Source organism: Oreochromis niloticus, linkage group LG17 (genome assembly GCF_001858045.2).
Source record: "Oreochromis niloticus isolate F11D_XX linkage group LG17, O_niloticus_UMD_NMBU, whole genome shotgun sequence".
Classification (NCBI taxonomy): Eukaryota; Metazoa; Chordata; class Actinopteri; order Cichliformes; family Cichlidae; genus Oreochromis; species Oreochromis niloticus.
The window spans coordinates 15,555,388-15,572,580 of record NC_031981.2 but is presented as its reverse complement, the minus strand read 5'-3'; the positions used below and the strand labels follow the sequence as shown (position 1 = coordinate 15,572,580).

Sequence of the window (17,193 nt, the reverse complement as noted above, 5' to 3'; positions counted from 1 at the left end):
ATAACCACTAAAGCTGGGTTTTTTTTACCATGTACTTGAATTTTTGATTTTAACATGTCCACAGGGAAAAAAAACAAAAACAAACAAAAAAGGACACTCGTTTCACCAGTTCTGCCCACTTGAGACGGGTTGTAAATGTTTGTGGGTTCATGTTTATGAGGAGCCATTTCACATAATGCTTTGTAATTTTAATCCACTGCTAATATAAAAGTATTGATTAATGCATCATTAATGACTTTATTGAGTTACTCAACCAAGTCCAACCAACAGCCCTACAAAGCTCGGCACACATCCTTCATCAAAAAAGACAGTTCGTTATTTTATTTTGCAACCATTGTTTGTCAATGCATTCATCACGTATCCAGTTAAATGTACACAGCTCACTTTCTGTGTGATCTGTAACCAAGTCAAAACTTTCTTGGAGCAAACCCCTTCCTGGGGTAGCTCGATGAGTCGACACAATGGCCAACGATTTCTCATTAAGATGATTAGTACAACGCTTGTAACATTTAAGCCCTGGGTAAAATCAATGTTGGTGTTGTAAGGTAGAAAAAAATAACTAAGAATATACTCCTTTTCCTGCAGCAATGCAATTTGAAAAATAAAGATATTTAATCCATACTGCTGATTTAAACACTACATTAATGATATGTAACACTGACTTGGTTTCTTTTTGTCTTTCATTTGTTTCCCAGTGAGCCCTTTTCCCTGCCCATGTCATCAGTTATCCTCAACTACATATCCCTTATGTTCATAATCACCATTGAAACCTAGACTGTCTTTGCTCTACTCGTGCTCACTCCTCATCTCGTCTCTGAGGCAACCTTTCTGTGCATGCAGGGAAAGCAGATGTGTCTCAGAAGGTGATTAAGAGCAAGCAGAGTGCTGAAACAAACACAGAAGGAAACATTTGGAAATTAAGAAACCAGAATTTAAGAAATGTACCCAAAAAGTTTTGTGAGAGTTTTAGTTGCAGGAGATTTTGTGTTCAAGGTACAAATGAATTAATTGACACTTTTATGATTTACACTATGGCATAATGTGCCAGACCTGTGGAGTCCCACAAGGCCCGATTTCCGGTCCTGTTCTTTTTTCATTAAATCTGCTCTCTTTACAGCCTGTTTTAGAAGTAAGTAAAACACCTAAAGTAATTACCACTGAAATATTAATGAGTGACAGAATGACTGAAGTGCACAAACTTCTAGTGTACTCTCCTAGTTGAAGCCCCCAAACACTGGTCCAGAATGCTAGAGCTCTACTTGTATCTGAGCTGTATGAGAGACTACACTACTTTTTTCCTTGCATCACCTCACATGATTTCAGTTCACTTTAGTGAACTTTAGTTTTATTAGTTGGTTATGGGTTTCAAGAACCTGGCTCTTTCACCTCCACAGTTCTAAGAGTTCTAACCTCTGTTGACTAGCTTCAAATCATTTCAAAATCCAGGATTCAGACAATTTTTCTGTTGAAGCTTTGTGATGTTTTGTCCCTTTTAATAAGTTACTACTTAGTTACTAACTACTATTTCTTGGCATATATTATCCAGATTAAATAAACCTATTAATCATCTTTTAAAATTTTATCCATCTTTACTTACTCTATATGTAAACTTCAGGATGTCATATTTAGATGCTTCATATTTAACTAGAGCCTATTGTCTCTTAAAACCAATCTACGCTGGTATTGGCCTAAACATACCACAGCGTGTAAGCCTGAGATCACAACATTACACTCACCTGTTTATGTGTCAATTTTAAGGTATTGAGAAACTTTGAAGAACTACTGTGAAAACAGTATGTACGCTTTGTAGAAAAGCCCAGAAACAAATTGTTTGCATGCAACAAGAGAAGAGAACGCCATTAAACATCACAATAGTCAGGCCAGCCCTGAAAAAAAGTTAGAAAACAGTAACTCCGAAGACAATGTACAAATTTAGCATTTCAGTGCTTGAAGTTCAGAGAGATGAAATCAGTTAAAAGGAGTTTGTGTGTGGGATGCAACTATTTTTAGATCAATGATTTGAGATGTGTTAAATGAGAGATGTTACGAAAGAAGTAGAGTTATTATTGGAATAATTATTTCAGTGTTTTATTTAATACAGAGTAAGTTTAGATGGTCAAGAAACTTAATCCTAAATGACCCTCTACTTAATGAAACCTGCAAATGAATCATAATAAGAATTTTTCATCGCTAGTCAGACTGTTTATCTACTGTCCAGATGTGTAGGTTTGGAGCTGTGAGCAGTGATGAGTCATTAAATTTTAAAGAATGACATTTGCAGAGAACTAATATCATACTACTTTCACTTCATTTCCATTTTCAGTGAAATTACCCTCCATAGAAATTAAGATAATCATTATTTTGAAAATGACTTGAGGCTTAAAACAGAAACGCTTTGTTGATGCCTCAGACTCCTGCAACAACAGCCTGAACTGTACCCACAAATAATGATCAATTACCAATTTCACTGTGTCTAAGCCATTATAGAAACTATTCATCCCAGAATCTCCTTCTACTACATCAATTCCTCATTCATTTTTAAATGTAGAACTGTAATCATTAGCATTTTGTGAAACATTATACACTGTAAAATCTAATTAGTTCCCAGAACTCAAAAAAATTATGGAAACTCGTTGCCTCAAAAAAATTGAGTAAAGCTTAGCTAAAAATGACTAAGTTAGGACAACGTATTTATTTTGAGTACTCTGTACAAGCTCATTTGTTCCCAGAACTCAAAAAAATTGGATCAAGTTTACGTAAGATGACCAAGTTAGGACAACTTACTCATTTTGAGTACACTGTACTCAAAATGTACACAGCCGTGTTAGTTCCCAGAACTCAAAAAAATTATGGAAACTCGTTGCCTCAAAAAAACTAAGTAAAGCTTACTTAGGATGACTGTTAGGACAACTTATACATTGCAAGTCTGCAGTATTAAGAATAACTTGATATTTCTGACTTTCTGACAATACTAATTGTTTACCTACTGACAAACATTTCAAGTTCAACTAAATGAAAAAACAATTTGTGGTACCATGAATATCATTAAAAATAATTAACAACACTTTTGTAATGATGTTAAAATGAGCACAACTTTTATTTTCAAACACAACAAAGTACAACAGCCAACATACTGGACACTGTTCTGCTGAATAAAAATGATATTGCCATCACTGTTATAATCTTACAACGAAACAAAGTCTTAGATGTAATTATTCTGAAAATAAGTTTAGGCCTACCACAAGTTTGTTTTGTACTTACATTACTTATATAATCAACATAAAATATTTATTGTTCTGTCACAAGTGCAGTCTCTAATTTAAACAACACATTCGTTTTTCATTCCAACACAGGAGCTGGAATGTTGTAATATTTTAAGGATGGCTTGTTTCCAGTCCAGGCATTACTGCCTGAATGACTGTCATGGATCGAGATGATCCAAATGTAAGTGCAGAAGAAAGTCTTTAACTTCCCTTAAGTACAGTTGCAGTGGATGTGGGTTGGAGATGCAATGAGCTTGAACCTGCAGGTGACCACCTTCACTGACCACACCATCTGTGACGGAGGACTCATCTCTCCTGGTGTCCTGCAAGCAAACAATCATATTTTTTGGAACATGAACTTAATTGCTTTCTTAAAACATTTTTTCTGCATTTGGTATAAAACAGACTCCAATTTAGACAATCTCAGGCTCCCTCCCCGCCGGAGAGGTGACATTCAATGTCCCAATTGTCAGTCTGGATAGCTGTGACCAACACACAATATTGTCATGAAAGAATAACTTTAAAAAGTGCTATGCAAACATGGGCAATAACTTTCATTCTAATGATGTGCAAAATGATTTGGGCACAAAACAAATTTTGCTGTTAGAAAACTTGCAGACTTCACTATATACAGTGTAGACCCTCTAAACTAAGTTTGGGGGATGTGATCTTTCAAGAAATGCAGACCAAACTGTTGTTGTTTGTTTACTTACACAGCATGTCTTGTAGAATTAACTGGAGTCGAAGCAACAGCATCGTGCAGTCACATCTCAAGTCTAATAACAGAAGACAGGAAAAGATCAGTAAAGAAACAACTTCCCCAAACCAAAGCACAAATAAAACAATAAGTAAAACAGGCTGATCTAAAGTATGATTAAAGTTCGGCCTGGTTAATATAAATGTCACTGACAGTTACTAATATATTGGAAAACCAAAACACTTACCACTGAGTTGATGTCTTTCTGTCCAACAACAGGAGTGCTGGTCCCGAGCCTCAAAGACAGTAAGAAGCAAGCAGAGGGAGAAAAAACAGAACATTTTTCAGAAACTGATTTGATCCTTAATGGCTGTGCAATCATTGTAACATAGAGTTCGCTTATGTTGTTAAATAAAGGCTAGATTTGACATTAGTAGATGCCACAGATGTTCTAAAGCTGCCACAAAGCATGAAAAAATAGACGTCTCCGAAAACGTCGGAGCATTTTTGCAAATATGTCATGTCTTGATAAATCGAGCAGATATTTGAAATTTACACAGCTACATTCTCGCCTGAAAATATCTTAAAAGTTTATTTTGTGACCCAGAAAAAGTAATACGTTTTTCAGCGGTGCTCCTCCGCCATTGCCGCGCTTACAAGTGCGCACAGGCTCCGACAACCGTGGCCGACAAATGCGATCCTCTTTTTCACCAGACTACCCTTTCTGGGTCACAAAATAACCTTTTAAGATATTTTCAGGCGAGAATGTAGCTGAGTAATGCTCAAATATCTACTTAATTTATCAAAATATCACATATTTGCAAAAGTGCTTCCACGTTTTCGGAGAGCTCCGTTATTCACCCCCCACACCCACCCCACCCCTAACGGCTGCACCTCCCAAAGAATTTTGTCTGGGCTCTTATCTCACTTATTTATTTCAAACAATCAACAAAAAAATTCACCGACATAGTTTTATGTAAGGTTTTTAAGGCTGTGGTGTTAATTTTTAAGTAACATGAGCACAGCGGCAGCAGCAACGCTAGGCTAACACTAACTAGCTAGCAAGATTATAAACCTGGTGCTAAACTAAGAGAAGCCACAAAATCAGTTTGAATACGAGTAAACATTTACTCACCAAGTCAGTAAAGATCCACAGCAATGACAACAATAATATCTCCAGGTTTGCTCAATATATTCCATAACAAATGCTGGCGCCATGAACATGCGGACTGATCCGGGAGGGAGGAGGACGGTAGTCACGTGGCATTTTCAAAACACATCTTTCATCCTTCCGCCCTGAGAAGCAAAACTTCCAGCTTACTTAGTTTTTCTAAGTTAGGACAACTCAAATTAATCGAGTTTATCAGCATTTTTGCATAAAAAGTACTGGTAACTTATTTAAATTGAGTTCTAATAACAAATTGATAAAAATTGAGTTCAGCCTATTTAATATTTTTAATTAAACACAATATTACATTTTACAGTGTATAAAATTAAAAAAGTGCTAATAGCAGGGTACTTTTCGTACGCTAAAATATTAATATGGAGCGAAACGTCCTTGAAAAGTAGGTTGAATTTTACAAAAATCATTTTGCTAAATGAACTTGCCAAGTTTGTTTTATAACAGCACTCCCTTGGCCAAATTTGTGTGAAGCATACTAACAGACGTATTTCAATCACTATAATCAATATAGTGTTAGCATGCTAGCATTTGCTAACAAACCAAAACACAGCTAAAGGTATGTAGAAATCTAAGAGATACAAGGTTTGGTCTTTGCTACAAGACAAAGTTGTGATTGATCTAGACACAAGTTATTGCGATCAATAATTTGTGTGACATTAATATGTGAACCAAATTTCATGGCAATCTTTCAATCATGATTCGTGAATGTCAGTAAATTAAAATCCCAGACAATTCAATATATTAAGAGGCAATGTGTTCAACCTAAAAGTGGCACCTGAGCAAATGCTGCGGAATCCCAGAGTACCACGAATATCTGCAGGAGACTTCCTTCCATTTGATAGCACAAGAGTCAGGATATCAACAAATACGGTACAATTTAACCCCTAGGTAGCATGAATTCCTGTTTAAATGGGTGTATAGTTATTTCAGTCTGCACCGAAGAATTGGATTGTCAATTTCAGCCATGCTCCTAGCATGACATTTACTGTGAAGTGTACTCTGTGCAAAACCTGCTGCTGTATTCTTAGTCTGCTGCCTCTTTCTCTCTCCCTGCAATCTTTTTCTCTTTGTTGCTTCCTCCTTTCATTATCTATCTCAAAATATCTCTTTCTTGCTTTTAAAGCCTTAGGGAGGATTGTGATATTTTGAGAGGTCTAGAAAGGACAAAACAAGTCAATGCTTAAGCAAATGTAGGTCCATGACAAATGAACATAAAAGCAGAGCCCCGGCTATCATTAAATCTAAAGTCTGTCATCTAGGACAATAATGGGAATCAGTTCAGTGGCGGGGGTCATTTGGCTGGGTCTTGCGTGCTTAGCAATGATGACCTAATCTGCAAGTGACGCAGGCAAATGCTTTTCACTGGTGTTCCAAACAACCTTACAAAAAACAAGCATTGCTTTCAGGTTGCTTGAGTCAATAAATACTAATACTATTGATAGTCTGCTGTCATTTGCTTCCATCTCCTTCCCCATGACGGTCTATCTGCCAAGCATCTCACCAGAGGGGGTAGCTGGCTGCGACCTACTTTGAGTAGCAGAACTGGAGCTGTCAGTCATGCAGCTGTGCGTCACATTGCCTTAGAAGCCGCTGCTACTGCTACTTCACTCGGACCCACTTTCCTTACCATAACATTTCACACAACTTCTACACTGGATTTCTACCACTGCGCCGCCCTATGGGTCACTTTCCCATGAAAGAGAAAGAGGAAGTGAAATGATGAAAAACCTCTAACATAATGACATAATGCTAGACATAATGCCAAAAGCAGGATGTCTGGTGACTGTCAAGTGGCACCTTTTAATTAAGTCCTCCTTCACGTCCAACAATTCCATTAGCACAGGAAGGGTGTGCTTATATCTACCAGCTCAGTGTAAACAACCGCTGAAATGCTGAGACCATCAATTTGGTGAATGACTGACAATTCATTAACTAAACCGGATTCAACACAATAATTCTTGTACGTAAGGCGGCATTGATTTCGATGGCCTCGTGTCTTTAGCAATTTACTGGGGTCACTGTGTCTTTTTCGTTTCTACCAACAGTACTTTCGAGGTCAATATTTTAAATCAGAATTAACAGAATAAGTCTAGTAGTGTTTTTTCCTATTGTCTTTATTGATGTAACAGTTTCAGAAAAGACTGAGTGCTTTCAGTTGGATGGAGCAATTTTCATCTTAGGAGGTACCTCATAAGATGAAGTGCAAGTTTCTTTTGTTGGTTTGTTTGTTTGCTTTTTATGTTCTGCTTTCACTTGCTGTCCACCTTCACTCGCTGTATGGTTATGTGTAGGCACCAAAACTGCTTATTAGGCTTAGGCTTAACGGGAAGAACACAAGAGCTGAGTTTAAATTTAGCAACGTTAAATGCATGTTAGAGCCTTCACAGAGGTGCTAAAGGTTGCTTAACTTTAAAAAGCAACTATAGCTTAAAAAAAACAGCACACATATACAACCTTTGGGATGGTTTTGCGGTAGAGGACAGCCTCAATAAAATCTGCTGATGGCAGGGAAAAATGCACCAGCAGCTCTCCTGCTGATAACTTTACATCTGTATACACCGACAAGCACAGGAGGACAACGGGCTTGTGTGATGTGTATAGAAGAACAAAATCCAATAATTTTAGATTTTGTCATGCTTTGTGTAAAGACATATTTAATAGCATACATAATGTACTGACAATTCATGGAAAACTAATCAACAATTCTTTCTAAACTAAAAACGCTGACAGTCGGACAAAAATGTGTACACCGAGACAGTTCGTGTTCATCTTCATCTTTGCATTTTGGATGTGATTCAAATTGTATTCAGAACTGCAATGCATCAATACTCCAAACCCCACAGTGACAATGTAAATGAAAAACAAGCAATTTGACTTTATATTCTGGTATAAAACATAGGCTTATTTTTTTTTTATTAAAGTTTACAGTTTATTTTCAGTTGTTTTCTCAAAGGTTTATATTTCCACAGACATTTCTTAAATCTCCACATTTATTCCATATAACTTGAAACTTTTGTGGACTGAACACCGAAATCTTCCATCGAATAAATCTCATTTTATGGTACAGAAATGAAACTGTAAAGAATATCGATATCTTTTAGTGCTTCGTGTGTGTGTGTGCGCGTGTGTGTGTGTTTTGCCACAAGCCACAAAGCTACCTTTCTTCATGCAATAAAATACTTGGTAAAATAAAGGGTAAATTACTTTACAAATACTCAAAAACTGTATTTATGTGAGTACGTGGATAAAGTCTGGTTGCTTTGTTTGAATGAGCCTTTTCAAGTATGATTGTGAGACAAAGAAGGAGCACTGGGAAGAGGTTATGTTGTGAGTTACAGCCTGGATTAGCCCGTGTCTGAACACGGGGAAATAAAAGTCTGACCCCAGTGCCATTTGCAGCACATCACTCTCATGCAGCTTTATGGTCATTGCCATCATTTTTCTCCATCTGACATCCTTTCCTTTCCCCGCTTGCTTAATTTTTTCCTTCTCCACTCTTCCTAGCCTTGAGTTCCCCATTCAAAGTCCTGCCTGTATCTGTTTTCTCTCTCACCAGTCCTTCGTTTAAGTGGGAATGAATCACATAACCATTCGACAACAAGAGGAAATCATCAATTAGCGCCGTCACATTGATGGCTAAATATAAACAAGCATCACAGCCGCATAGATGTGTCATAACAACTGCTCATCGCGCTCAAGGACAAAATGAGAACAAAATTAGTCATCTTAGGGGCTAATTGTATTCTTAGATAACTGTTTCTTCGGATGTGCTGTGGTTGAGAAAATTTGCAGTTCTGTCTAAACTGCAAACTAGGGGAAAAGAAAACATTAAATTTTACAAAGATAGATGGTGTTGAACAGCAGCACAGCATCATCAAAAAGCTGAAGACACAGATGCATTCTAATGCTACAGCACAAGCTAAGTACACATTCACATGTTTAACTGTTGCATGCACGCATACTAATATTCATTTTCAGGCTTGGCTTTTGGACTTTTCTGTTTTTGGTAAGGTTTTATATACTAAGTCATTTTTTTCCTTTTGCAGTAGTAAAATAAGTCAAGACAGTGCTTTTCTGACCTCATTTCTTCCAGACAGGATTACCCATGGCCAGCGATGCCAGACTGAAGGTTAAGCCAAGGACTCGTGCTGATGCATTTCTTTGATGTATGACAGTAGTGTTTGTTTATGACAGCAGACTGTTACAATATGGAAAACCTGGGACTTGCAGTTATTTTGTAGGACACCTCTATGTATTCATCACAGGTTTACTAAATGGATGGTTCATTGAAAGGTAGAGTTTTCAGAATGTACTTGTACACCGTGTACAACATCTATAGGATATTATTCATTGGTTTCAGTGGTTTAGTCTACTTTAGATCAAACACTGTATGTGCCGCATGAGCCACTAAAAAGGAGATTGACTGTACAGTGTAGGTGCAAAAAGTATACATACTTGGTTAAGGCAGGAAAAAGATCAGTCTGGGCTAAAAAGCACTGTTTTACAAATCTAAATTGTTTAGCTTTATGGATGATTTGCCACTCTCGATTGTTTATGTGCTTCTTCTCCTGACGACTAGATGTCTAAATAATCTACAATCCTTTCTCTTTTTCACTAATTGAGTGTGCTAGAAGGTAGAGGAGGTCATCTACTGTAGAAATGAATCCAATTCACGATTGTGGATATTTTGTAAACTTAATGACACATTATTCACCCTATACCTACTGTAATAAGGCAACTTATTTATTTTTTTTATATTGATTTTTTAATTTTCGAGAACAAAATTGCAACAAACAAACAAACAAACAAACAAACAAACAAAACCAAAAAAAAGAGAAAAAACCCCCCACATACACAGGGAGAGTACCAATAAGGCAACTTATTATACGCACTAAAAGACTGACTAGTCCATCTGTGGAGAGCTGTGATCAGGCGCCATTTATTTATCTGATTTTACATGACTAACGCTGAACGAGATTGAGAGGAATTGCTTCAGATTGGCCAATCAAGATGGTAATTAGCTACATTAGGCATTTCTGCAGCAAGCTAGTGGTAGGGGATTAAAATGAGCTGTTACTGATCCACATTCTCTGGGTGTTTTGAGAAGGGAGGCTAATAATACATTCAGAGTTATGAACTCTCAAAAGAAAAGGTTTAATAAAATACAGTTTACTCTCCCCTGAAGTCATGAATCCTCTGAACTCATGCAGACCTGTGATCGTCACATGCTACAGTAGTTCCGCGATGGATTGGATTGTTGGAAACAATGGAAAGGCTTTACTATACACAAAAATAATTCTCAGTAATTCATTGAACAACACTTTATGTGAATAACTTTCTGCAGCATTGCAGTACTCTCTCAACACTACTTCCCCACTGTAATACGGACAAATCCATAGAGAGCCCGTTTGATGATGAAGCAGTTGAGAAGACACCATACGATTAAAATTTTCCTGAATTTTCTAAAAGAGGCACCAATGTGAAATTCACCTACACAAACTAAGAGGGGTAAAACTGACTTTGATTGAGTACATATATACTCTTTCCTCTAGCTGTGAAGCAAGAAAGAATCTAAGCAGAGCAGAATTTCTTAGAATTTATTTGGTGCAATTAAGTGTATGCTGTGGGCCAAGTAAACCTGCTATGATCTGACAGGTTACTCACAGCAGTGGTGCCAACATGGGCATTTTGAGCTCTCTATATAGATTTAAGGTAAAACGAAGGATTTCCAATGCATCATAGGAATTAACTTTCAAATTAGTATGTGTACAATTTAGATTTACAAGAGCTCAAGAGACCCACGACTAGGACTGTCACTAGAAGAATGTACCAAGAAGGGTTGTCAAATGGTTTAGACTAAAAATTACCACTGGATAAGATATTCATTTGCAACAGTATCAATATCAACAGTGTCATCCTTGCAACAGTATCAATATCAACAGTGTCATCCTTGCCAATTCACATCCTGCAGACAGGCAGTCTCACAGTCTATCCCCTCAAAAGCAGCTAAAATTTGAACAGTTCAGTTTCAGTTCAATCCAATTTTATTTTAAATAGCGTCAAATCAAAACAACAGTTGCCTTAAGGTGCTTCATAGTGTAAGGTAAAGACCCTACAAAAATGCAAAGAAAACAGAAAACACTCAAATAATCTTATGACTCGATTTGAGCAAGTGCTTTGGAGAAAGTGGGAAGGAAAACCTCCCTTTTAACAGGAAGAGTAACACAACAAACTTGGCCTCTTAAGGACTGATACCCTGGTCTGTATAAGGAATTTTATGAGGTCACATAAGCTCTAATTTTAGCAACACAATACATATTAACTTAATTGTTTACATAAATGTTAACATTAGATCCAGGCAGCAAGTGTTGTCAGTCCTGTTCGTCTGCAACAATAATAAATGGTATTACTTTAACAAGATAAAAGATTTCAGACACAAATAATTGTTATGTTTTAATTCAAGTCACAGATTGAAGCAGAGAAAAGTCTACCAGCAATAAGACACATGGATCAGTACTGTTCTAATCTTTATTTAAGAAAAATTATATGCCTCTCAATTTTTCCACGTATTTCTTCCCCTGTTGAACTAAAATGGTATCAAGTCTGTGTATCAGTATCAAGTTTGAAATTCTAGTATCATGGCAGCCCTACCTCTTACTTTGGGAGTTTGAATGATTTTTTTGGTGATGGATGCTCAAGTAAGTTCACGAGCTGATAACAGAGACAACACTGCTAACCAACAAACATAGTCACCACTGACATCTCAAAGCTGTAACTTGAAAGAAAGGCAACTAAGATTTCATAGAATCAAATCTTATTGGGAAATAAAACCTAGACCGACCTCGCACAGCATTAAACATCATGTGAATAACGTATCATCTCATTAGAATGCAACATCCTGCTGGAAAGTCTTGAGTCCTAACACTCACTGGGATGTTACTTTGCTTTGTACCACCCAACTAAACACTGTTACAGTCCAAGCAGACACCGCCGCTGACAGCAGCCCTTTCCCCCAGCAGTACAATCCATCCCATTATACCACAAAAACTACCAAGGAATACAACCAAGAGCTAAAGGCATTGGCCTGTCCGTCAAACTTCCCAGATGTCAGCTTTATCAAGCCTTTGTAGCCACTGTAAAACAGGTGATTCAGACCTGTTTTGGATGTTTGAGAGAGTCTTACACAATATAAGACAGTTGGATTCAAGTTCTGGCTTATAAGCGTAGATCTCCTACACATATCAGTTAAATGGAAGTGTTAATAACTCCTTGACATATCCAATTTCCTGTGTTTCTTCAGTTCTTAAAGCTAAATTGTGCTTCTCACTGAGCATTAGGAATACTGTGCTTTAACAATGAATGCCGTCTGTGCCTCCATTTGGGTTCAAGCTCCTGTTAACACTGTTACAAGATGTTCTGCACGCAGTGATGCCTTTAGTCAGATGCTGGTTAGACCAAAAACAATGACTCACCACAGCAAATTAAAATGTGGCTCACACCTATTTGAGTTCTTGCATTTTTTTTTTTTAGCTCTATCTGGAGGAAGTTTGTGAAGTAGAAAAAGTGTGCAGCTTCTTTTCTTTTTAACATTTTCAACTTCCTGGGGAAAATGTGGACTTAATTAGTTTGTTAGGAACAATGCCTGTTAATCAGTGGGTAAACTGTAAATGTGCTAATGCTTGTTTTTAAATGAGTTTGGGTTAATTTTAATAGAGGGATGTTAAAAAAACAATTCCAATTAAACATTAGATGTCTGACAAAAACAGGAAGATGACTACTTAAAGTATGAGTACAAGAATTCATGAACCTAAGATGCCTTTTTTTCTGCATTCTAACTAATAATGGATGCAACAGAGAGCAGCAACTCTAGGTGATTATTTCTGTAGCGCTTATAAGAATTTGGCAGCTTAAGTGTGTCACGAGAGTAGAGCGGAAATGCCTGTGCTGCAGTACATGATGTGCCCTATTGGATACCTGTGATAGAAGCTGGCTGGGCTGCAGCTGGCAACAAGAGGCGGAGACCAAATGACTGCTCTCAGTACTGGCAACAAAACAGGCAGCTGCTGGAGCGGTGGGAGGGTTGGCCTCGTCTTCGAAAGGAGCCAGGGTATGATTATCACAGGGCAAAATCGGGCCACAAAGTGCTGTTAACAAGACCGGCTAACTAACACTTGATGCTTATTAACCACTGCCCAGCCATCTTCTAACACAGGTATCCAGTAGAGCCCATCGTGTGCTGCAGTTTCAACTCGAACAATGAGGAAGATATTGGTTTTCATCTTCTGTTTTATTGTTTACATTTGTATTAAAATTCTTAAACGGTGCTGTAGGGATACAGTAATGTGCAAAAGTCTTGAGCCACCCCTTATTCTTTACATCTTAGGGGGGAAATGTGAAATAGGTACAGTGATTTATTCAAACATGCAGAAAAAAAAAATTAAAATAGAGTATTTAATTCAAAAAACAGTCTGCACATTTCTGAGTTTGAAGTTGATGTTCTTTCTACGGTCTACTTCACAAAGCCTTTTCTGTGCTCATTCTGGAGGACCATTTGTATTTTCCATTGCTGGTATTTGACCTCCAACAGATTTTTAAGGAGTCTAGTAAAAATTAGACGTGGGAATCACCAGACACCCTATGATCTAATCCAAGTTTTATCCAATGAGATAAAATTATCTGACTTCAGTTATTTTTTTAGCTATTTATTTTTTAATGCAAAATGTTTTTACCCCACAGCTAGTAAAAATGTTCTTTTTAATACATATCAAAATGTATGTAGGACTCCTAAGCTAAGAATTCTGTAGTTGTTTCAGATATATCCATCAATTCATCTGTCTTTTTCAAATGATCCAATTCATTGTTGTGAGGGCGCTGGTGCCTATCACAGCTGTCATTGCGCGAGAGGCAGAGTACACCCTGAGCAGGTCGCCAGTCTCTATGTGTCAGAGACAAACAACCATTCCCACTCATATCCACACCTATTCCCAATTAAGAATCACTAGTTAACCTAACATTAACCTTCATTCATGGATGTACTGGATTAGGTTATGCAGAGGTTTGGTCTCACAGAGGAGGCTACTAGGCATAAGGTGAGATGGAGGCAGATGATCCACTGTAGAAACCCCCAAAGGTAGCAGCAAAAAGAATAAGAAATAGCAGTTAACCTATTGTGCATTTCTTTAGACTGTGGGAGGAAGCTGGAGTACCCATAGAGCACCCACGCGAGCAAAGAGAGAACACGCAACCTCCACACAGAAGGGCCCCAGCTGGCCGGTCTTGCTGTGAGGCAACAGTGCTCAAAGCACTATTTAAATGCAATTCACTGAATTTAATTAAAATGGCCTCAAGGTTAATTTTAACAGATTCTAGGTGTCTTTTCTGAGCTGCGATGATATTATCTAATCCAACTGTAAACACCACAAGCATCTGCTCCGGGAAAACATTTTCACTTCTAAAAAATAGCCATAAAATATTCAGTCTCCTCTGATACCACAAGCAGTATGGCAACCTAGCTTGAATCAAGCTGTGCCAGTCAGTAATGATCCAATCCAAAAATCACTGTGTTACTGAGACTATAAAACTTAAAAGAAGCAAGGATGTGTATGTAACTTGGCTCTAACTTTACAGATTACCTTATCTACTTTTCTACTGTGCTGTGACTTCCTACAGGTGCCAGACTTCCTTTGACTAGGCAGGAAATCTGCTGCAGTCAGGTGTAAGTGATACGTGCAGACAGCAACAGTGACAGCCATAGTAAATCAGACACGACCGGACACACTTTCCAGGTGAGAAAAACGCCTTGAAATGCAATACGTCACATGGCTCCACTGTTCTTGTATACTGCCGCGTAGCTGTCAGCTGGGAAACTGTTGCTTTTGTGATTTATTCAACATCCTGTATATTAGCGCAAAATGATGCCTTGAGGAAGACGCCTTAGCTCTTTGATGTTGCAGAGGATGATGCCAGAATGCAATTTACAGATGTCTTAAAGACAATCGCTTTTTTGTCTCACATGCACTGAGATATTTTCTGCTATCACACCAGAAAAAAACATAATGCTAAACTGTCCAGAACTGAACAGTTACTGCATTAACAGGCAGTCTATACGATGCTTAATGTTCAGATATTGTAAAGGGGCAGACCTTCAAAAGCATCTTAGCCTACATTTAGTTTAAATACATAAAGCAGCACCAATGAAAAGCTGGGATACTTCAAATGATGTGATACTGCCTCAAAGCTGTAAAATATCAAGCCATGACTTAATTACGTCAAACATCTATGGTTCACTGAATCCATAATGCCCTGCGGCACAGCCTAGACATGACTTGGCCATCACAATGCATTACCTAACACAGGACATGTGATTAGGCGTGACATTATAAAGTGTGATGCTGTGATGCACGCTGTTGGCAGGGGGGAGGCATATGGTTCAGCGGGACACCTGAGTCACATCAGTGGGCTGGATGTGGGTTCTCTGCAGGGAAGCGCTGGGAATGTCTGCCACAGAGAGAGGGAGAGAGACAGAGTACGGTGATGAAAGCTTGGGACAATGCAGTTATGGAGAGGCACGGTGGATCAAATCCTTAGAGAGTGGGAGCAAGTCACATTGAAGATTGCCACAATGATTTCGTATTGAAATAAAGTCATAAATAGGTCATTTGTTGATGCTATAAAAACTCTGCTGTTTAAGCTTATTTAAGTGAATGCATACGTGGCCTCAGAGGTAGCTGGGGGGCTAAATGGGACAGGCTTACTTAACCAGCTTGTTCTACTAACATAATAACTCAGTATTAGATATCAGTATTAGATATCAAAATTAAACAAGTCATATAGCCCAACAATTCAACACACCAGGATTTACTAAACACCGGAAGGTTAATATATAAGGTTCAATATGGCTTATTTATACACAGTTTATAGTCTTTTAAAAACACACTATACCAAATCAGTTTCAAGTGTATTCGAAATCAGCTAATCTTGGTCTGGTGACATCTTGAAATGTATTATTATGTTTTATCGAACCAACAGTCCCCAAATTGAGGTGATTCAATTGAAATTACACGACATCATTAACAACATCACAGATGACATCATATACAACAAGGTGGCATATTCAAGAGCAGCAAAAAGAAAAAAACCAAACCATCTGACGCTGGCTACAAGCACATCAATCCCCATAGACTTGTATGTTAAAATGCAGTGGACTCCAACTTTATACTAGAAATAAACATGTTTTCAGCCTGTATTAAAAAAAATGTCTTGGTCATGACAACTGTATGAAGGGAGGGGGATTTTTATCAAACGTACTTAAGACTTACAAGGTGGTGCCAAATAGGTCACTCCCTGTTCGGCTTCACCTTTGCTAATTCAAGTCACTGAACTATACTCTGTCATTTTTATGTTGCTGGTGCTTTTTTGGAGTATCTTTAATGCAATTACTATGTAGTTATTATCAGCCCAACTAAGAATTCTGCAGTCACTGTTTTGAGTGAATCTCTTATTTAGGACTTTCACTCATTTTACTCAAACAGGATTACCTACCTCCAAGAAAAAGTACATAAATAGGTAAAAAATAAATAAAAATAAAAGCATAATGAGAAAAAAAGGTAAAGTCTTCCAAACAGGAAATCCAAAACCATGAGTGACGTCACAGTGGGGATGTCTTGTGTTGTCTGTAGCTTGTGTTACACTGGTCTGACCCACCTTATCGGTGTACTCGTAATATTTAAAAACAGCAGCTTTAGACAAAAAAAGAACAACATTAATAGTACTAGAAATAAGCAGCTGTTCTTTCATAATGTTCACACATGCTTCTTTTTAGAGCTGTAATTTCTTATTAATCACACATAAGGTTTACACAGCTAGTCACAGCACATTATAAGTGGGCAATGCGAGGCAGTGAAGCAAGTACATCATCATGGGATTGGCTCTCTTAGGAGTACTTGAACGAGATTCTCAGTCAGTGCCAAGAGTCAGTGACATCATGATCTATTTCTGGCTGTCAAGTGGAACATTTTGAAGCTAAAAAGGTATCCATTAATGGGGACCAG

General features: G+C 37.8%; 1 protein-coding gene and 2 long non-coding RNA genes across 13 annotated transcripts in view; 1 reads left to right on the top strand and 2 right to left on the bottom strand.

The window, feature by feature from the left end:
• ppfia2 (PTPRF interacting protein alpha 2) overlaps positions 1-17,193 on the bottom strand; it is a 177,671-nt gene that overhangs the window by 134,320 nt on the left and 26,158 nt on the right. The window lies entirely within an intron of this gene.
• On the bottom strand, positions 3,548-5,436 carry LOC109195184 (uncharacterized). Its single transcript, XR_002056892.2, has 4 exons — positions 5,096-5,436; positions 4,208-4,256; positions 3,977-4,039; positions 3,548-3,586 (listed from the first exon to the last, which is right to left on the bottom strand). It is a non-coding gene; the product is annotated as an uncharacterized LOC109195184 (long non-coding RNA).
• Positions 12,707-17,193, top strand: part of LOC102079220 (uncharacterized) — a 52,543-nt gene continuing 48,056 nt past the window's right edge. For 4 of the 5 annotated variants that reach the window (XR_003214459.1, XR_003214460.1, XR_003214463.1 and 1 more), the window contains exons 1-2: positions 12,707-13,250; positions 14,813-14,928. This is a non-coding gene — a long non-coding RNA (uncharacterized LOC102079220). The remainder of the gene's footprint in view (positions 13,251-14,812; positions 14,929-17,193) is intronic. The other variant, XR_003214462.1, reaches the window with a different exon arrangement.